The 22,454-nt window shown below is 39.3% G+C and overlaps 1 long non-coding RNA gene across 1 annotated transcript; it reads right to left on the bottom strand.

Moving 5' to 3' along the window:
- Nucleotides 1-417: 417 nt before the first annotated feature.
- On the bottom strand, nt 418-1,768 carry LOC112623786. The gene is made up of 2 exons (XR_003119205.1): nt 1,398-1,768; nt 418-987 (listed from the first exon to the last, which is right to left on the bottom strand). It is a non-coding gene; the product is annotated as an uncharacterized LOC112623786 (long non-coding RNA).
- Between the last annotated feature and the right edge of the window lie 20,686 nt (nt 1,769-22,454).

Here is a 22,454-nt window from a genome sequence, read left to right as displayed (position 1 = left end):
AAAAGGCAGGTTTATTTTAAGCCGTCAACAGGCTGTTTTAGTTAATCATGCACAGTGCAGAAGACAGGAGTTTGGTTGCTAAGAAAATGTTTGGCATGTTTCCATGAGATCCATGTGACATGAAATGCATCTGTTCATTTCAATAGTGAAATAGAAAAAAATAAAATAAACAGTGCAGGGTATATTTGGTGAGTCACTGTGGAACACAAGGCCAAAATAACTTCTGTGTTGTCAGTTTATTCTATACAATCTTATTGTTATGACGTTAGCCTTTTCTTATAATTCAAAAAAATTTAATAGTGATTTTTTTTAGAAAATTAATACATATTCGTTGTAGATAAATCAGAAAATACAAAATAAGAAAATTAAAATCTGCCATAACACACACAAATACCAATATCTATATTGGTATGTGCATAGGAGGGGCTTAATATTTATTTGCTAAATGAATTAATATATATTTTACTTATAAATATGTGATCATACTGTAATACTTTTATAACCTGCTTTCTAAATTAAAAGACATCATGAACATTTTCTGTGTTATTAAGTATTCTTCTTTAGCATAATTGTAATAGTTTTCATTATTATGGACCCAGTAAGTTATCTGGAACTCCTGCAAAATTTCTTCAGTAGCCAGGAACTGAATGCAAGCGTCTTCCCAGTAAGACTGATACCGTGGTGCTGATACGATGAAATCTGAACATGTTCAACATTTTTTTGCTGGGATGTCATACATATTCTCTGATTACTGAGCTAGTAAATGGAATCTCAGCTGTCCTGATTGTGTGTAATTCCGTCATTTCTACCACCAGATAGAGACCATCACTGCTTACATAGATAACATGCCATTCACATCCAGGTGTACTAATGTGAGAGAGAATGGCCAAAGATAGCAATGAGCTTGACACACCCTTGCACGCTATTGTGGTCCTCAGAGTGAAGTAAGAATGACTATTGACTTCCACAACATCTTCAAGGTTGCTGCTGTGAACAAAGAGGCCAAACAGGAGAGTATTAAGTCACCACGTGGAAGAATATGTTGATTAATGAAGCTCTTAATTACATAGTCCAAAATGCTGAGAAGTTCAACGCACACACAGAAAAGGAGAAGCAGAGAAACATAGTTGGTATCTCCTAAGAACTCTAAGAACTCACTTAAATCCACAGTCTTCGCTAAGGACAAGGTGGAAAATAAGAAAATTTAAGGTCAGAACAATGATGGAGGGCAAACACAAGATTCTTGAAGATTCAATAAAATCATTAGCTAGCTGAGCAAGAACCAGCCTGCTGAGAAGAAGAATCTGCGTATCAGCAGAAAAGCTGGAGAAGTCTGCAAGATCATCATTACAAGCTGTTATCAAGGAGCTGAAGACATATCAAGAGAAACGGCTTACCAGGGGCAGAGCTCCTCTGTCACAAAGTGCCTCATCTGAAGCCACTATTAAAGCGGGTGACCATGCTGACCAGAAAGAAAGCACATTTCACAGACCTGCTGTAAAGTTTAAATATGTGACTAAGTCAGTTCAGTGGCAGTTTAAAACATATTTAAACATAAATTAAGCTGTAGATAAATAGATCAGAAAATGTGTAATAGCTCAAACAAAATAGAAGTTTATTTATTGCTCACTTAACAGTTGGAGGCAGGTGTTTCCTGGTTGGTGGACGTTTCTTCTCCACTTAGCAACTCAGGGACACAAACTCATTTTGCCTTCTCTTCATCGAGGCTTCATATTCATCATCCACCTCCAGTCAGTGAAAGGAAAATGAGAGCTTGGAGGTGGCACACCTCCTTCTTTAAAGCTTTGTCCCAGAAATGGTATTCATTACTAGAACTCAGTCATGTGATCTAACTGCAGGAAGGCTGGGATATGTAGTCCAATTGTGTACTCAAGAACAGAAAATGGTTTGGTATGGAGGGAAGAAATAACAACCATTATCTGAGGTTGCTTAAATTTGGTCATATTTTGAATACTTTAGTACACTCTGGCAGTGCTGTAAACAAGCAAAAACTGAAATCCGGCACCCGGATTCTGATTGCCACCAACTTCGTGTAATTTTTTTAAGGTATATAAAATTCATGTGTCGATGAATAAGGATCCATTTTAAATTGATACTATAAAAAACAAGTGCAATTTCTGGGTCAAATGTCCATACAGAATTCTATGGCTTTTCGTTAAGTCATATCGAATTGACCTTGAGAAATTGTTCAATTTACATTCTTACCTGCAGTAGGTGAGAGTAGTTGCCTTCTGTGCTGTCATCCACATCACTGTTAACACTGTATACAGCATTCACATTTTAAGGTTTTTAAGAGACACATTATGATATGATAACTGAGAGCACACACCCTAGAGCCATACTGCCTGGATCCGAATTCCACCTTGTACTTGTTCTTGAGACCAGAAAGGTCTCAGTTTTCTTATCAGCAAAATAGGGTAATAATAGTACCTACTTCATTAGGTAATATTCATCTTTGTGAGGATTAAAGGAGTTAATATGTAAAATGTCTTGAATAGCACCTGATGCATAATGTCTAATGTCCTATGTTGGCTGTTATCATTTTTAATCTGTCATACATCTTATAAGTATCTGACGCATAATAAGTCTTATGTTTTTTCTGTTATCATTTTTAATCTGTCTTATATGTTACAAGCATTTTCTTCTGCATATTGCTTGTCTTTTGGCTTTATTTATAAAGCATTGCTTTTCATACAGACTTTAAAATGCTTTTATGCGGTAAACAGTATCTAGACTTTCCTTTATAGCTTTTGTACTTCCAATTGTATCTTGTAAAGGTCTATCTCTCCCTCTTTTTTCAAGTCATTCATGTCATGTATATGTTTTTTACATTTTTTCTTACTGTCTTAGTCTGTTGGTATTGCTATAAAGGAATATGGGAGGCTGGATAATGTATAACAAAAAGAGGTTATTTGGCTCATGGTTCTGGAGGCTGTACAAGAAGCAGGGCACCAGCATCCGCTTCTGGTTAGGGCCTCAAGGAACTTCTACTCATGGTGAAAGATAGACAGGAGCAGGCATCACATAACAAGTGAAAGGAAGAGCTGGGGGAGAGAAAGGTCCCAGGCTCTTTTTAACAATCAATTCTTGTGTGAACTGGTCGAGTGAGAACTCACTCACTACTGCTTGGATGGCATGAAACCATTCATGAGGGATCCGCCCCAAGACCCAAACACCTCCCACTAGGCCCCACATCCAACATTGGAGATCAAATTTCAACATTAGATTTGGAGGGGACAAATATCCACACTATTTCACTTGTTTTCAGTTGTTACTGAAAGCACAGTTTTTGGTGATTGTTTTGAAAAAGTCCTATCATTCTTTTTCCTTAAAGTTTCTACATTAGGGGTTTGCTTAAAAAAACCCTTGCCACCCATTTGCAGTTTAATTAATTTACTAACAATTGATATAAGTAGAGATATAACGTTGCTTTCTTTTTTTTTTTTTTTTTTTTTTTTTGAGACGGAGTCTTGCTCTGCCGCCCAGGCTGGAGTGCATGGCCAGATCTCAGCTCACTGCAAGCTCCACCTCCCGGGTTCATGCCATTCTCCTGCCTCAGCTTCCCGAGTAGCTGGGACTACAGGCGCCCGCCACCTCGCCTGGCTAGTTTTCTGTATTTTTTAGTAGAGACGGGGTTTCACCGTGTCAGCCAGGATGGTCTCGATCTCCTGACCTCGTGATCCACCCGTCTCGGCCTCCCAAAGTGCTGGGATTACAGGCTTGAGCCACCGCGCCCGGCCGTAACGTTGCTTTCTAAATTGTTTTCTAATTATCCCATCATCGTTTATTATTCTGTGCTCTGATTAAAGGGGCTCGTTGAAGGTTAGTATCTCCCTCATTCATCAGAGGTTGACTTGACTGAAGCCACATTCCTTGTTTTGTTTTAGAGTCAGTTAAGAGATAGGTCTGTATGCACAGGCAACTCTCAATAACCAGCCCATAGATAACCCACTTTGGAGATCAATGAAATAAAAAACCAGACTGAAAAAATCATCTCAGCCTGGGCTCTTCACACTGCTTTCTACTGGGCTCTGCTCAGAAATGCCAGCTAACTTTAACTTTACATATGTCAGCTCGGAAGAACGATTTTTTAAAGGTATATAAATGTTTTACAGAGCTAATTACAAGTGAGTTTGGAAATTTCTGCCATCTAGCTATCTGTGCATTATGCTCTTCAATGATTACAAGTAATGGAAAGCTGAATGTTGTTTTTGAAAAAATGAAAACCACATGTCATTCCCGGAATCAGACACTGCTATGATTTTATAGAATGAAATCAGAAGACAGAAGGGACTCAAGGAAATTTAACAGAAACAAGTCACCCAAAGTAGACATAGATTTTTGACTCTGAAATGTAGAATTAGTCAATCAACAGCCCATAAAACTTTTTCTATAAGACCCCTCATTTTCATGGAGGGCTCAAGTATTCATTAGTATTCTATGAAAAAGCAGTTCAAAGAATCTCAGATGTCATCACAGCTTTTTTTAAATCCAAAATATCTTAACAAAGGTATGGACCTTGGACTTTGAAACCTAATCTTGGCTTGACACGGGGGCTCACGCCTATAATCCCAGCACTTTGGGAGGCCGAGGTGGGTGAATTACTTGAGGCCAGGAGTTCAAGGCCAGCCTGGCCAACATGGCTAAACCCCATCTCTACTAAAAATACAAAAATTAGCCAGGTGTAGTGGCATGCCTGTAATCCCAGCTACTCAGGAAGCTGAGGCATGAGAATTGCTTCAATCTGGAAGGGGGAGGTTGCAGTGAGCCAAGACTGTGCCACTACACTCCAGCCTGAGTGACAGAGCAAGACTGTGTTTCAAAAAAACAAAACAAAACAAAACCCAAAAAACAAAAAATGTGGTCTTAAAATAATTATCACTCAGTTATGGTTTACATCAATGCTTCTCAAACTATCTAAGGTGAAGAACCAGGGTTTTTTCCCATCAGAAAGAGAATAGTTCTGTGAAATATAATATAAATTGCTAGAAAGGTGAAATGAAAATATAAACAAATATAAAAGAAGCCCATTTGTTTATTATTAGATTTAGCAAACATAAAATTACTATGTCAAATTGCTAAAACAGTTTGTAAATCTAACTTTTAATTTCTGCTTTTATTTCATTGACAACCTAGTAACAGTCAGCAGGCTGATGTGGGTCCACGTACCACACTTTGAGCAGCACTATTCCATGCCATTTCTGGCCCAAACCAATGCATTTTTCAAAGCTAAAAGTTCCTATGACATTAGAGAATGGCGAAGAAAAAAAACAATTTAACTGTTGCATACGTAACTAGAACAAATGTTACAACTTCTTTATTCCTGTGATCTTGTTGTAGAGTTTCCAAAACATGTCTTTTGACCTGATACTTGGTTCTGAATTGATAAAATTATGATACACTTGGAATCCCTCACTCTGTAAGTAATGTCTAAATCCTAAAGTGCTGCTTGTGTAGCATATTCCCTTTTCCAACTATAATTTATTCAATATTTGTTTTCTACGTCTAATAACTTTTTAAAAAAACATTCAATGCCCATGAATTTAGTGCCATGTGGGATGGTACGTTACCTGAAGCTTTACATTCTGGTTTTACTCTAAGTAAGAATTCTCCGGGTTCCCTTTGTTCTATGGTTTCCTAAATTAGGAACTCTTGGCCTCTTAGGCACTGTCTCAGGCTTTCTCTTAAACACTGAAAGGACTCCTTGGACTCAAATAAGAGCATTCATGGAGATCATTTTACCAGCTTCCTTTCCTCTACCCTTACTCCTGCCCTTTCAGCATCTTTTGTTTTGTTTCTGATGTATACCGTTCAGTATAATTAGACTGGGGAGGGTACTAATAACCACAGTTATGTTATCAAACTGTGGGGAGCTCCATTTCTTGACTGTTCTTCAAACATGTGAACTTAATCTTCCCAAGAAAAGAAGCATCCATTGTTATGCAGTTTATTTTATGCTATGATAACTGCATTTTACTGTTTAGACTTCAAATAGAAATTTTCTTCAGCAGTATTGCTTAATGTAACAAAATATTGGCCTTTAGAATATCTTTAAACATTTGTAGAGATGGAAAAAAATTAAACCATTTATTCACCTAGGGTATAGTTCTTTCAACCACCTTTGATTAAAACATGTTTAGAAAAAGTCAGTTATGGTTAATATAGTAGGTAAAAGAATTAAGCAAAATTTTAGTGTCAAGTGTTCAGTAAAATGTCATTGCACACTGTTGATTTTATCACAATCTATCTTAGCTCACTGACCTTACCGACAGCTCTGTCTTAGCATTAACCTAGTAGCTGACCTTGTTTTTTGTTAATTGCCATCCTCTTTCACTCCTTAAATTTGTTATACTATTATTTTAAAAAAGAAAAAACCTGCTAATGTAAAGGTTCACATTTACCCAATAGATACCACTCTGAGTACATTTATATGCTAATCAAAATATATACTAAGCATGGTTATACATATTAACAGCAACTATAAATAGATAATTTCTAAGCCCTACCCTAGATAAGTTTTAATTACTCACCAGAAGGATAAATTCCACTAATAGTCTTAAGAGTTTCTCTGGCCGGGCGCGGTGGCTCACCCCTGTAATCCCAGCTCTTTGGGTGGCCGAGGCAGGTGGATCACCTGAAGTCAGGAGTTGGAGCCAGGCTGGCCAGCATAGTGAAACCCCGTCTCTACTAAAAATACAAAAATAGCCAGGTGCAGTGGTGCATGCCTGTAATCCCAGCTACTCGGGAGGCTGAGGCAGGAAAATCACTTGAGCCTGGGGGCGGAGGTTGCAGTGAGCTGAGATTGTGCCGTTGCACTCTAGCCTGGGCAACAAGAGTGAAACTCTGTCCAAAAAAAAAAGAGTCTCTCTTGGTCTGCTTCAGAGAAAAGATTGTAACAGCTGGAAGAAAGAAAAGTATCTGAATATCCAGAAACAAGGCTTTCCCCTGGGATGGGGAGAGAGGATGAGAAGACTATGGTGGAGTCGACCACACATGCCTGGATCTATTAATTAGTAAAACTTGGCTCCAGTGTCAACAATGTTATGACCTAAAAGGCTTTAGGCAAATGATAGAGTTTATGTCCAGTCCCAAGGCATCCTCCTGTTTTGCAGGACCTGTTCTACCACCTCCATGAGGTATCCCATCTCTTCCATCCTCCTTCCTCCTCTGGGACCTTATTCCTTTCAATATCCTGGACACATGGCTGCATAGAAATCAAGCCTAGGGAGCATCACCATATTCTTTTATCTTGTTCATGAAAAAGCGAGAACACTTCTAAAGCATTTCTAACCAATCCACACATCTTCAATACCTGGAATTTCACAAATGAAAAACCTACTTCTCACATTCATTTCACTAATTATCAAAACCTCTCGTGTTTGAGATAAAAACCAAGGCACCTATAGCTGCCTCTGAAATTTAGCGTTTTGATTAAATGCTACCAAAAACCATTGCTGGAGTATATATTTTCAATTCGAATAACTGCCTGCCCTAGGGTCTGGATTAAAATGAAATAGAATAAGTATTTACACATAGATTGTTTGTTGAGGTATTTTAAAGTAAATTACAGGCCACATAGCACATTCCTTTAAAAAGTCAAGCTTTGTGAAACAGGATTACATTTAGGATGTTCTCTTGCTCATTTCCTATTCATTCTTAACCCACAGCTTTCCAGCTTCCATCCCTACTATCACCTTGAAGGCTCCTGACAAGGCCCTTTATAACTTGGATGCTAAACCCAGTGTCAAGGTCGCAGCACACTTCCTGAGAGAGACTTTTAAAGTATTAATGTTCTTTTCTGTAATTTTAGGCAAAGTCAAACATGTCTCAATACTATTTTTCCCTTGCCATATACTCTGAATGTTTTAATTATAATTTTGAAAAACCTTGATTCAGGTATGAGACAGAAGACTCTGGAAAAGTAATTAAGTGGAATACACCATGCTCATTATACAGCAAATGAATTTCAACCCCCATGAAATGACTCCCCCCCAAAAAATCCATTTATTTCATTAAATCCCCAAGCTCTTCTGAAAGTGCTCAGACTGACGACCCAAACACATAAAAGCACCTGAAGATAATGATTAATAAATGCCTCTGGAAAAAACATAACTAGTAAAGATTCTTTTCTTTTATGGGCAAGTTAGGGTCCACATTTTTCTAGCAAAATTTGTAGAACAGAGCCTACTAATTGTTAACAACAAGATTCTTTCGTGTATTAAATGTGTAATATTTTCCTGTACATATCAGTTTTAACTTCTCTTCAAATACTCTAGACCGAATAAAAGAATTAGAAGTAGGTGGTATGTTCATAGAGGCACTTCTAGGCAGGCAATGGTTATGTTATAATACATACCGTTCTGAGGCTGTCTGAGTTTTAATTGAACGCAAACAGGAAATGCACATTTTTCCACTCAACATATTTGAGTGCTTTCCCTCCCATAGAATGGAATGTTGGGAGTGCCTTTATTTTCATTCAAATGGGTAATATATATGTGCATGAGATGTGGGAAATGCCACTAGTAATAACTGAAAATTTAACTTGAGAAAAGCGTCAGTTGCAGGGAAATAAGAACAGATTCAGAGTGGTTTTGGGAAGCTGCCAAATCGTGAGTAGAAACATGTTAAAAAATCCTTCTCCTGTTTTTTCTGACACTCAGAATTTTGAAATCTCCTTTGATCATCTTTGAAGCAGCCCCACCATTCCCAGAAAAAGCTGCAAGGAGCAGAAAGGATAGCTGTGTGAGTGAAAGTCATCCTTTAGGAGGGAGAGAGATTCAGATTCTGATTCAACTAACATTTAGGGTGTTCCTGGTAAGTTTCAGACACCATGTTTGGTGATTTCTCAAATAGTAACATGTTATTATTATGTACTATTGTGTACTTGTATTCAAATATCCCAGTTCAGGAAGGGAATAAAGAGAAAGTGTATAAGTGCATATATACTTATCTTTTTCTTTTAGATTATGTGTATATACGATATGGGCAGGAGGCAGAGAAATACTGAGTAGAGGTGGGTGGTTTCCCGGCAAAGGCCCCATTCTTGAGCTGGAAGCCCGCGGCCCTAAATTAGAACAGGTATTCCTGTTTTCGTGCCCAAATTTTGCCTTTTGTCCGGCCACATACCTCTATTCTATACCCGTATAAACCCCAAACTCCAGGCTCCATGAGAAGACAAACAGAACAAAAGAGCAGCAGAGAAGGAGAGAAGAGAAGGAGCATCTGAACGTCTAGAAGAGTTCGGCTGGGGATGGTTGGAGAGCAGATCGGCCACAGGACAGCCAAATTTCAGGGGAAAATCATCTTCCCAACCCATCCCCTTTTTAGTAACCCATCCATCCCATGGAGCCACCTCCAGCACTCAATAAAACCCCCACATTCACCATCCTTCAAGTCCATGTGGGACCTGGTTCTTCCTGGACACCAGACAAGAACCCAGATACCAAGAGTGTACTGAACTGGATAACACCTAAGTCCTCTGTGGATGGCAGAGCTAAAGGAGCACTGTAACATGCCCACTGGGGCTTCGGGAGTTGCAGGCACCCACCGCTAGGTGCTACCGTGGGATTCGAGCCTGTTGTACATCCTGTGAAGGAGGTCAGCAAGCTATCCCATTTCATATGTATATATACACAGATGTGTATATATGTATGTATATATTCATTTAACAATTCCAGTGATTCACCTATTGTTTTAATAATGAGTAAACACTACTGTGGAGTTTATACCTGGAATAGGTTTAGTAAAAAGTGGAGGAGTCTACTCTCCCTTGGCTAATCTCAGTTCTCATACAGTGAGCATTTCATACAGTGAGCACCTCATACAGTGAGCATCTCTCTGTGTACACAGTGACGTGGGTGTTTAGAGATAAGTATTTTTTCATATAACATGACCCTTAAACATCAGCCAAATTTCCCTCATACTCTCTACTGAGGAATTAGTAACTTCTTATAATGCCGGAATTAAAACTGGTTGTGTTCAGTAGCTTGGCCTCTAAGTAAGGGTTTTTTTTCCCCCTAACATTTTGAGTTTAGAGCCTAATTCTGATGAAAAAAAAAAAAATTCTTCACTGAAATCTGTTAGTTGAACTCTCAAAAAAACCTTGTGAGGATTAAGAGGTCTGTTAACAGTTAATAACCACGTTACTCCATCTGTGGCAGTAGCCTTCCCCTTTCTTCAGGGAACTGCATCATCCGGACTCCAGCCTCCTGGTCCAGGTAAGGACCGGTCATTATGGCTTCCTGCTCCCTGGCCATAAGGAAGGTCGTGTAACTCCAGATGACCCAACGAGAGTGACCTTTTAACCTGGTCCCTGTGACTGGTCCAGGGAAACACACTTGAGGCTAGGTCCCTCAGTGTCCTCTCTTAGAGATTTTCTGATCGAATTGACAGGAAAGAGTTTTTCTTGCATCTCTGATGAGGTTCTGTGAATATGTTATCTTCAAGTGTCTGCATGCCATGTCCCCACTTGATAAAGATCTGTACATATGAAACCAACACTCAGAGAGGAACAGAGATGTGAGAGGGTCCTGTCAGCATCCTTTGTGCAGTCAGCCTAGAGGCCAGATCCTGCCCTGCTCCTGCCCAAGGCTTATCTTATTTTGTTTTTCATTCTTTATTTCAGAATCCTAATTATTGCCCCTTTGGCCTTAAGGTAATTTCCTCCATGGATGATTCAGTATTGCCTCTGCTTCACTGGAGAGAAGAGCTTAGTCCGTAGGTAAAATAACTTGCTAGTAAATGACAGAACCAATCAGTTACTAGAACCAAACCTATGTGAGGTACAACATCAAAGTTTACAAGGCTGAGATTCTCTGGTTATTAGTGATTTTGTAGATTGGGACAAATTTTATTTTTTTATTTTAAGGAAGAGAAACTCCTTTTCCATTTAGACACTGGCAGAAAGTCATCTTAGAGGAGATCTTTTTCTGGGAAAAGTCAGTAAAGTGAGTCCCCTTCTGTTATGTAAATGACAACAATAAACACTATTTCTGGGGGAACATAAGACAGAAACTTCGGGACTCCAAGAGGGCTTAATTTTGTAGACTTTTGTGAACCCATTTGTAAAAGCCTAATGCTTTCTGAAAAGGAAAAAATCGAGACCCAACACTTGCTCCCAGAGATTCAAATTTAGGAAAACTTGTTGGGGTAGATTGGAATGACCCTGACCAAAATCCTAGTCAGGAAAGAACAACAGGGCCTTTGTGTTGCTGAACAACAAGCAATTTCAGCTCTTCCAGATGTGACTAATTAGATGTATTCACTCAGCAGTTTTTCACTGAGATGAGGGGACAACTCAGGACCAGCTCTAAGCAGTGCAGATCACCACCTAACGGGAGGGTCATTTGAATTGACTGACATGCCGGCCTCCCTTAGGATCTTAAATGCCACCCACTGAAATCATTTTTCTTGGGATCTTCCATGTTTAGGGGGCTACCCAAACCCCTGGGTCAGTACAGGGAACCTAATGACAACAATAGACAACAGTTAGTGAGTCCTTCCATGTGTCAAGCCCTATGATAAGAGCCTAACATTAATGTTCACTACAACCATATCTATGGTATTATCTCTTTCACCCCCATCATTCTCACTCCCTTAACCATGCTTTGTGTTTTTCATAGCATGTACCATTGCTAAAATTATATATTTATTTGTTTTATTTTTTGTTACCTGACTCAAACTAAAATGTGAGCTCTATGAAGAAAGAACTCTGTATTGTTAACCCTTATAGGCAGGTTGCTGGCAGACAGTGGGTTTCCAATGAAAATTCATTGAATGAATGATGGTATTACGTGATTTTATTATAAAAACCTTATGGGGCAAGTTTTTGATGGGTTAAGTAAATTGTACAAGATAACATTGCTGGCAAGTAACAGAATCAAGACTTGAATTCAAGTGTGTATGGCTCCAAAGCCTTTGCTTTGAGCCACCAAGTTATTCTGGCTCCCAATATACAGAAGTGGTGGCTGGGGTACCCAGAGCATTTAGTAAGTAATGGAAGGAAACAATGAGAGAGGAAGATTAACTTTAGTCATGTTGGGGAGATAATATATTTTCTCCTCATTGCTCATAAATTTGTACTTGGGATAGACCCCTATAACAAAAGACAGATTAACAAGAGAAAAATAAGCAAATTTACTAATGCATGAAGTGCACATCATATGAGAGAAATCCCAATGAATAGTAACTCAAAGCAGTGGCTTGGAACTCTGGCTTATATAGCATCTTCAACAAAGAACGAAAAATTAGAGAGAAATGCCAGAATGAAGGAAAGCAGTTCGGGGCTTCCGAAGCCAGAAACTGTGGAAGATAAATATATGAGAAGAAACTAATGAAGTAACATTTGATTTCAGATTCCCCTGGCACTGTCTGTAGGCTGATAAGAGTTGTCTCCTGTAAGGGAGAATATCTATACTGTTTTTAGGCCGAAAAGGGGAAGATAGAGCTCTTCATCCATTTGCTGCTTCATAGTTACCTTTAGTTCAAAAATAATTTTTATATCCATGAGGCATATTTGGGGGTGATATATTCTGTTTCCTTCACCTACTTCACACCTCTGCCCAGGAACTGGTCTTGCCACCAATATTTACTAAAGCATAAGCTTTGAGGTTAAATCCAAGTTCCAGGGGGCCGAGGCAAGCGGATCACAAGGTCAGGAGATCGGGACCATTCTGGCTAGCATGGTGAAACCCTGTCTCTACCAAAAATACCAAAAATTAGCCAGGCACGGTGGCAGCGGGTGCCTGTAGACCCAGCTACTTGGGAGGCTGAGGCAGGAGAATGGCATGAACCTGGGAGGCGGAGCTTGCAGTGAGCTAAGATCACGCCACTGCACTCCAGCCTGGGTGACAGAGGGAGACTGTCTCAAAAAAAAAAAAAAAAAAAAAAAATCCAAGTTCCATGCCGGATTCTCCCTAATTAGGGGAACTTAAGACCACCTAACGTCTCAGAATCTCTTTCTTCATCTGCTATCTCCTAAGGGTTGTAACAAGATTTAAACATAATAATGATGGCAATGAATGTAGAACAGTTGCTGACTCAATAAATTCCAAATAAATAGTAGCAGTGATCCCAAGGACAGAGATTGGTTGTCACACAAGGAAATGGCCCAGTTCTCTTCTGCCTCCAGCCTGCACTTTGCTGGGTTCCAGCCAGTACTGCTGACGGTCATTTGCTAACTGATCAGCTACACCATCCACTTATATTAGATCCTTTTAAAAAACTCTTCCTGTTTCCTGATGATGACCCTAGATATGCAATAAGATCCCAAATGTGAATACTTGAAAGGGCCTTGCTTACAATGAATATAATTCTGTCACAACTACCCAGTGGAAGAACTATTCCTTCTATGAAGGAGTGCCAGCCCTCTGCTCTGCAAACCAAAAAAAGTTTTAATATGTACTTTCAAATGTCTATGGAAAACATCTGGGCTTGAACTATTTGGAGTTATTTACTCAGGGCTATCACAAGGAGCCAGGAGAAGTACACAGTCTTCTGACAATTAGTTGAGGAGGCGTTTACTGCTGTTCTTTCATACTGTAACAGATGAGGTCATCATTCATATGTCTATTTCCCTTGCTATGTATCTTCTCTAATTTTCAATCACGAGGACCTCTTCTTGATGTCAAGAAATGTTACATAATACAATCCCTTCCCAAAAGCAGTGGTCCATTGACTGAGGAAATACATTATGAAAAACTGCTATAGTGAATTAACTAAGAATGGAAATTTTATGAATCACATTAACATCTATGTATATTTGGAAAATGGTAGTACATTTCTGCGTGTAACATTTCAGCTATCCAGTAAACAGCCATCCAGGAAACTAAGAATCCCTTGCATTAACATCCTGGCGCCACAGAGACCTACATCCTGCAGGCTGGGAACCAATGTCTAAAGGTATTTAACTGAGAGTTTGGAGAAGAAAGTACCACAAATTTAAGTTGAACATTATCTTTCTGAGTGGTCTATAATTCTACTAATGACTGCTGAATTTAAAAATCAAAATAATGATAGGCTGACTGTAAATAGAATTTTGTTTTTGAAACAGGAAAAACATGAATTTCTAGTTGCTTTGGAGTCTAATATTTAACTACGGTAGACTGATCTAAGCCTTGGCAGGATACGAGACATAATTTGAAACCATGAAGGTATAAGCCCAAGGGAACAATGTGTATAATGCTTGAATTATGTTCAAATGATCAGGGGGATGGCCAGGGGGATTTCTTTATTAAAATTATTGAACAGGAAAGTGCCTTCAACCACAATATAAGAGGCAATTTGCAATTACTGTTCTACTTTTCCTCCACTTTCCATTTTTATTTTAGTGCACAAGCAGTTTGTGGTAAAATCAGCTTTTGCATCTCTTGGACTTATATTTTTACAGGAAAAGATTTACTTTAGTTTTCATTTTAATGCTACCATGTAACAAATTGCTCTAAACTTTAAAAAAATCTGCTTTCTGGTCTCTTTACTTCCTTTTTGTCATTAAATGATTAGGAAGATAGCATTGTAGAGATCTTAAAGATTCTGAGGATGAAACATATATTTATGCTACATTAAGGAAGTGAAGCATTTCTTAAATCAGTACTTTAAAAGTGGAGTCAAATAAAATTTATTTATTTTAATCTCTTTGGGTTGATTTAGCTCTGGGCTATCCAAAAATGAATTTCTTAATATGAGAAATCACTGTTCAAAATAAAATTATGACTTTGAAAATTACATACTACAAGCCCTAGAATATAGTGGCACTCAAAAACTGATTTTTTTTTCATGGGCTTGGGAATAAAAATGCTACTATTTGTTCAGTTAGTATTTTTTCTTTACTTCAAGACTTTTGTTTTAGAATTAAAAGTTAAGTTCTAGAAAAAATGTTTCACAAATGAACATGAAGCAAAACAGTGTATGACAGTACTTTGTAAATTAAAAGGTAATATTGAGCCCATACCCATCAATATTTTAATGAATGCCTGTATCACAAAAAGGTGTTGACATTCATTTATTCCTTCATTTATCCATTCAACAAGCATTTGTTAAGTAATAGGAATTCTGCTGTGTGCTTAGGATTCAGTTCTCACAAGGCAATAAAGAAGCCTTGCATTTTAGGCTCTGGAACCTACATTTGAATCCTAGCTTTGTCCCTTACTTATTGTGTGACTTTGGGCAAATTATGTGACCTTTCCCTGCCTTGATTTTGTCTTCAGTGAAATGAAGATATTAATGACATTTAACTCGTAGAGATGTTCTGGAATGGTGGTTTATAACCCACCTTGGCCGTGTGTTAGAATTACCCAGAGAGCTTTTTAAAAATACCAATACATTCCTCAGCTACTACAGTTCTGGTGAAGTGATAACAGAGACTTGGACTCTGACAGCCAACCAATAGTGTCATCTTGAGAACATCCAGTTATGGTATTTCCTGACTCCCTCAAGCCCACTATAGGCTTGCAGGTGGAGTTTTGACTAATCATAACTTTCTCCATATTATCCTAAAAGAATATGAAAGGGCCGTAATCTTTAGATCAGGCCACATCCTATAATGAGGAGCCAAAGAACCTGGTTTGTTTGTTGTCCTGCCATGAATGATAGCTTGATCCAAGTAGATGTGAGAACTATTTCATTAGATATTCCACCAGAGGAGAAACTTACCAAGGATTCAGTGGCAATTCGTGTGGAAGATTTATGTCATCAAATTCAGAATGCCACCATGGCAAATATCACCAATGCTGATAAAACCCGTATTTTGGCACCAAAAAGCTTTCTCAGGTCTGCTCTGACACAGAAATAGCATACAACATGTCAGGTTCTCTGGACAATGGTACTGATGTCTGAAGGATGGAAGTAAAGTGTGAGGAAATTACGTATGCAGACTCACCTGTGCAACCCCCTTGATTCACAGGTTCAGAAGCAAAAGCATCCCGTGAAGTCTAAGCCAAGGACATTGCAGCTGGGGGAGAAAATGGCTCCATCCTGAGCTCTGAATGAAGCCTCAGTGGTGAGTAACTGATTCCCTAACACCCCTATATCTGGAATGACTAGGCCCGAAATGACCAGAGTTGCTGAGAACTCTATGAATGTCTTCCTTTGTTCATGGATATTTAGTGAGGCATTGAATTTGTTTCCTATGGTTGCTGAAACAAATTACCACAAACCTGGTGGCTTAAAACAAAACAAATCTATTTTTTTATACTTCTAGAAGTCAGAATTTAGAAAATGGGTCTTATGGGGCTAAAATCGAAGTATTGGCATGGCCACATTCCTTTCAGAAGCTCTAGGGTAAAACCCACCTCTTTGCCTTTTATAGCTTTACAGGCTGCCCACATTCCTTGGCTTGTGGCTCCTTTACATCTTCCAAGAAGCAATCACATCGTGACCTGTGCTTCCATGGTGATATATCTTTTGATGACTCTCCTGCCTCCCTCTATCCCTTATATGAGCTCCTGTAATTGCATTGGGACCATCTGAGTAATCCAGAATAATCTCCCCATTACAAATTCTAAATCATATCTGTAAAGGCCCTTTTGCCACATAGGGTAACATATTTACAGGCTCTAGGGATTAGGATGTGGACACAGGCATCATGGGACAAAACATGGAATTACAGAGGTCAAGGCAGAGTTAACCTTCAATGCTGAGGGAAGAGTAGGGCAGGGTGACTTGAACTTCTCCCTCTCCCTCCTTTGTCAGATGTTGAGTTTGATATATTTAGAATGCAGAGCAGATAAAAGAATTGTTAGTCTGTAAATGCCAAGAGACATACAGCTTGATGATTTATAGAAAAAAAATCTCTTAGCTTTTATAATATTTAATAGTTCTTCATTTTTATCATTGAGAAGCAGGTTAAATTCCTCTTCCTTTAGTCTCCTATAGAGGCACACTTCACCCTAGAAACAAAGTGCAGTGTGTAGGTTATAACGAACACAGCCTTCTCTTATCACTCTGCTTACTATTGCAGAAACTGATTGAAGAAAGGGTTCCCCAAACCTATTTGGTCTGAAATACAGTTGAACCCAAACTGTATTTGAAAATAATCCTTACCTGAGAGTAGGCATGTCCTTGCCTGTGCCTGCCAGTGATGCACGGTATTTTCTCAACCCCTTCACAGGACTTGCGGTAAGGGTGCCTCATTTACTCAGCCTGCCCTGCTCAACCCGTCTCAGGAGGGAGTGTGCAAGCAAACGAGTGTAGAACCAGAGTGAGCAAGTGCAGGAACTGGTCAGCGGCCCAGCAGGAGCAAACTCCATTCACTTGGGTTCACCAGGCTCCACCTGTCGCGAGAGGGAGCGTGTGAGCGAACAAGTGCAGGAACCAGCTGGTCCCTTCAGTGCTGGCAGGAGCAAACCCCACTGGCAGGAGCAAACTCTCTACAGGCCCCCGGGACCCCAAGGCCCCAGAGGGTGTGTCACAATGCTTTCTTTGCTCTGCTGCCTGCAGACAGCAGTGTGTTTTCGGCTCAGTGGGCCTTTTGCTTTGTCACATGCAGTGGCTGCCCTCTGCCAGCAAGGGCAAAGGGCCAGTGTGACAGCCTTTTTGGGTACTCATATGTGGTGCATCCCAAATTCTTGTCCAGTGCCCAAGAGAAATGAGGTCACATGGACAAACTGAAGAATGGTGAACGTGGAGAATTTTATTGAGTGATGAAAGTGGCTCTCAGCAGAGAGGGAAGCTGGGAAGGGGATGGGAGGGGCAGGTCACTCTCCCCTGAAGTCAAGCTCCCTCTCTGCCTCTGTCTTCCAAAGTCAAGTTGCCTCAACCAGCCACTGTCTCTGAAGTTAAGTCACCTCACCCTGATGTCCAGCCACTTCTCCCCTCTGCTGGCTGAGTCTGGGATCTTTATAGGCACAGGATGGGGGGCAGGGCAGGCCATAGGTAGTTTTAGAAAAGGCAACATTTGATTGATAAAAAGACATTATTCAGAAAGAACCAATCAGGAGAGAGCAGGCACACACACGGATGGAAATTCTTCCTTTGGGCCACGGTGGTTTCAGCTTTTCAACTTGAAGGTGGAGTTTTGCCAGGGACCTGCCCCTGTCTGCCCAGAGTTCTCTGCCTTGGTCACAATTACCAGCACTAGGGAAGTAGGCAAAACAAATGGCAAAGCTTTTCCAACCCTTCCATGACTTTTAAATCTGCTGTTTTAGATATTCTTAATAAAAAAAGTACTGATTTGTTTTAACTGTTTCGAGCCTTCCGTATGAGTGAATAATTATACTGTGGATTGTCTTCTGAACCAGGTAAATACTGCCCCAAAATAGCCTAGTTTCAAATATCAGGCCTTAAATCATTTTGTTTTGCTTTTTAAATGAATCTTTCTCTGCTGAGCCATAGAGGTCAGGACAGAATAGCTCTTTGAACCAGCTATTCTGAATAGCTATTTGAATAGCTTCAGAACTAATGTGCTTTTTCCAACATCTTTAGGGAAGCAGTGTATTTTACTCCCTGCATGTGGTATGCTATTGTGCACTGTGAAGGCCTGGATTACAATTCCTGGTTCTCACAGTGCACAATAATGTTTGCACACTGGAATTCATCATATGTGGGGCACAAAACAGCCAAAGAACTTGGCAGATACCATCCAACTTGTGAAATAGAAAGAAAAATCAATGTAAAACACTCCAGCCTATTTGTTTTCTCCCATCCCCCAACATATGATTGATTCTGATCCTGAATGATTCTTACTCTCTAACATTGGGAAGCATCTTCCAGATCTCAACAGCCTGTGAATCTGTGTACATGACCTTCCTCCTCCTGGGTCTAGGAAACCAACCTTGACATTCATATTATTTCTTCTTCGAGATTCTGAGTTGACCTTGAAAAGTCCAGAACTCGGGCAGTCGTCTCCCAGAGCCACCCTGGGCATCTGTTCTTTGCTAGACAAGCCTTGTCCGTGCAACCTCCAGAGGAAGGTTTTCAATCCATCCCTGAGTTTGAGCCACACTCTGGCTTCCCACACCCAGGATCCTGGCCAAGATTATTTGAAGACATCTAGAGTTGTTTTTTTTTTTTTTTTTTCTTTTCACTTGGAACTCAAGTTGCATGTTTTTCTTACTGAAGTTTAATGTTTGGTTTTATCTGCATTCTCAGAAACAACATCATCCTCTTCTGGTTGAAAAATCCCTGATTTAACTTAAAATAATGTGTGCATGAAAACATAATAATAATGGAAGCCAACGGAACAAAAAATGTGTTTGTCCTATCCAACCTTTTTTGTTAGAAACCTAGCCGGGACTATGATTTTCTTAGCAAATTCCTAAGCCCAGAGAAGCTAAGTGTGTGCACAACAGCACAAAGCCAGGGGCCTAGCCCAGCAAGATAGAGGGGGTGTTTTATGGGACAGTATTTCAATGAATGACTGAAGCCTGGATATCTGGCTCCATGGGGTGCAATTACCACACAAGACAACGCGTCTGAGTGGAAGAGGGAAAGCTGGATCCAGGCCTCTGTGTGATGCTCAGTGTGGTGTTATTCAGCCACTACTAAGGAGTACCTACGTGCCTTCTCAGGACATGTAGCCTCCTGGATGACAGAATCTCCAGGGCTTTGCCAAATCACAGCTGCAGAAAGGGCAGTGCTTGGAGAGTTGACAGCATTTTAAAAATTTTTAATAGATGCGTATATCTAATACTAGGCATTAAATAAGACAGAAATATCACCCAATGTGTTTACAAACCTTTGTTTTTTGAAAGATTTACAAAGTATATTTTTTAGTCATAACTTTTAAAAAGGTTTTAATGATAACAAGTCCTGCTTGGCTAAAAATCCCAGGGCAAAAGTACATTGCTGGCCAGCTGGTAACGGCTGAAGACAGACCAGAGTATAAGTAGGTGTAGCAAATTAACAGCCCAGGTGATGTCATAAAACTTAAAGGACTGCTATTAAAGCTACTCAGCTTCAACTTGAACTTGTCTTTAATTCTTGACATAACTTTATGAAATACTTATATTTTTGCTCTAACTATTCCTTCTTTCCCTTACTTCCTTTTCTCCCAATGAAGTAATCAGTTTGATTGTTTGACCAAAATTTATATTCTGAAGTATTGTGTGTAAACAATGAATTAAAAGGTACCCTTAAAATCCATACAATGCAGTGACCTACCCTTTAAAGAAATCACTGCATATGATTTTGAAACAAAATGCAGGTTCTTCAGGGCAACTGACACCATCATTAAACGATATCGTTATAACAAGTAAATAAAATGCTATCTTGTTAAAGAAAATTCATCTGTATTGATATAATTTTCCCACTTATAAAGGCTGAAGTTGATATTAGGGTAGAAAATTGGAACAAAAGAAAAACATTTCTGTAATGTTTGCATTCTGACCACCTGGAAGAAAACTAGATTCAAAACAACGACTTTCAGAGAAATGAAATTAATTGAAAGTTCTCAGGAAAAGCTATTTAATAGTTGTTCTGTGAGAAAGCCATTATTAAATCTTTAAATAAAATGATATTTTTATTTGAAATCCATTATAAAAAACTAAAAAAAAAGATGGATTTTACCAAAGAGAAAGGTAAAAATATTGATAAGGGTCGGGCATGGTGGCTCATGCCTGTAATCCCAACACTTTTGGAGGCTGAGATGGGCAAATCACATACGGTCAGGAGTTCAAGACCAGCCTGGCCAACATAGCAAAACCCAGTCTCTACCAAAAATACAGAAAGAATTAGCCAGATGTCACGGCGCACACCTGTAATCCCAGCTACTCTGGAGGCTGAGGCACAAAAATCGCTTGAACCCAGGAAGCGGAGGTTGCGGTGAGCTGAGATTGCACCACTGCACTCTAGCCTGGGCGACAGAGTCTCAAAAAAATTTGTTTGATAAGATAGTAATAAGAAATAATCACATATCAGATGATGGAATTCTTTTTCTGGTTTTAAGTTGGGCTTCACATTCACTAACTTCTCTGTTCAGCTGCTGTTTTATGTCACTCTCTTCTCAACTTGATTGTTTTTTCATTTAAAATGAATGGCACTGTCTGATTATTTAGCACCAAACAGGCCTTTTTATCTATTCATCTGTAGATAAAAAGTATTCTAAGTGCAGACCACTAAAAGTTTGTGTGTATACATATATTGGGGGTATGCATTCAGGTAATTGTTAAAATTGTTTCTCTGGATTCAGCGGTGCATCGGGAAAGGTGATGAAAAATCACATAAGCATTTAAATAATTCTCAAGGATTTCAAAAGAGAAATAATGAGGTTTCCTAACTCCTATGATGGAATTCTGTGGGCATGAAAAATGTCAGGAAAATACTGGGTAGATGTGGTACCATACGAAGAGTACTATACTAAATAGTGTAAATATGGTTTACACTATTATAAAGTTCTTCAAAAAACAATCATGCTCCATATTCCTTATTTTCTTCAAAGAGATTTTTTTCTCTATTATCATCATGTATAAAAATTCACATTTCCATTTTATAAGGTTTAATGAGTTGCCTTGTGTCAAACATATTTTTCTGGCTTCCAGATAACTAGTGCAAGGCCAGCATGCCTTTTACATGGCCTCAGCCACAGGTGGTCACACTTTATGAGGTCAGACATCGGGCCTCAGACTTCACAGTGCCAAGTGGTTATAATAGGTCCTCAACCCAAATCGTGCTCCCCTGTCCCATACTACAACTTCCTTCAAAATTCTTCCATCACCCTTTCACCTTCTCACAAAGTCAGGGATTTTATTGGAAACCCATACTTCAAGCAAACCATGCAAAGGCAGAATCATCAGTGGTTCTGAAAGGAGTGGTAGGGAAAACAGCTGGGACTCTTTAATGGCATAAAAAGCCCTGCCTCTCAGGTGCTGGAGTCTCTTCTTCAAGCTAGGTCATTGTGGATGGAGAGCTCACTGCCTATCTGGGTCATGTCGCCTGGAATTAAGATGTAATTACTATCCTGGCAGACTACCCCTTACCAAGGATAAACAGGTGGGTGCAGTTGGCAGTAATTATCCCTTTTTCTGACTCACAAATAACCTGGCACCTTCCCCACCATGGTTAGCAAATCCCAGAAGCCCTAATCATCAAGTAATTGTTTGATTGGGACTGAATTAGTCCTCAGAGCTAGAAGTGCCTGATAAGAAAAGAGATATACAACTCAGAACTAATTATTTTCCTGTTGTAGTTGGTATTTCAGCAGAAAGAAACCCAGGGTTTCATTAGAATGTTAATGAAGAGACTTTTTCACCTGTGTCTTAATGAGACTAACAGGTTCTACTCTCCCACTACATCTTTCTGTTGCCACACAGGTCTTACCTAGAAATTGGTGGGTATTCACTGTATGATGAGGACAAAACAGGTTCTGAAAAGAAAGCCTGAGAGTTAAACCTGCTAAACTAGGAAAACAAGCAATTATCTGAAAAATTCTGACCCTTAATCTTTTGTTTCCTCAAATAACTCAGGTAAAACATGGGGCTTCTCCTGAATTGTCTTAAAATTGC

This window comes from Theropithecus gelada, chromosome 4, assembly GCF_003255815.1.
Source record: "Theropithecus gelada isolate Dixy chromosome 4, Tgel_1.0, whole genome shotgun sequence".
In the NCBI taxonomy this organism is placed as follows: Eukaryota; Metazoa; Chordata; class Mammalia; order Primates; family Cercopithecidae; genus Theropithecus; species Theropithecus gelada.
The sequence above is the reverse complement of the archived record's forward strand: the minus strand, read 5'-3'. Positions and strand labels throughout refer to the sequence as shown.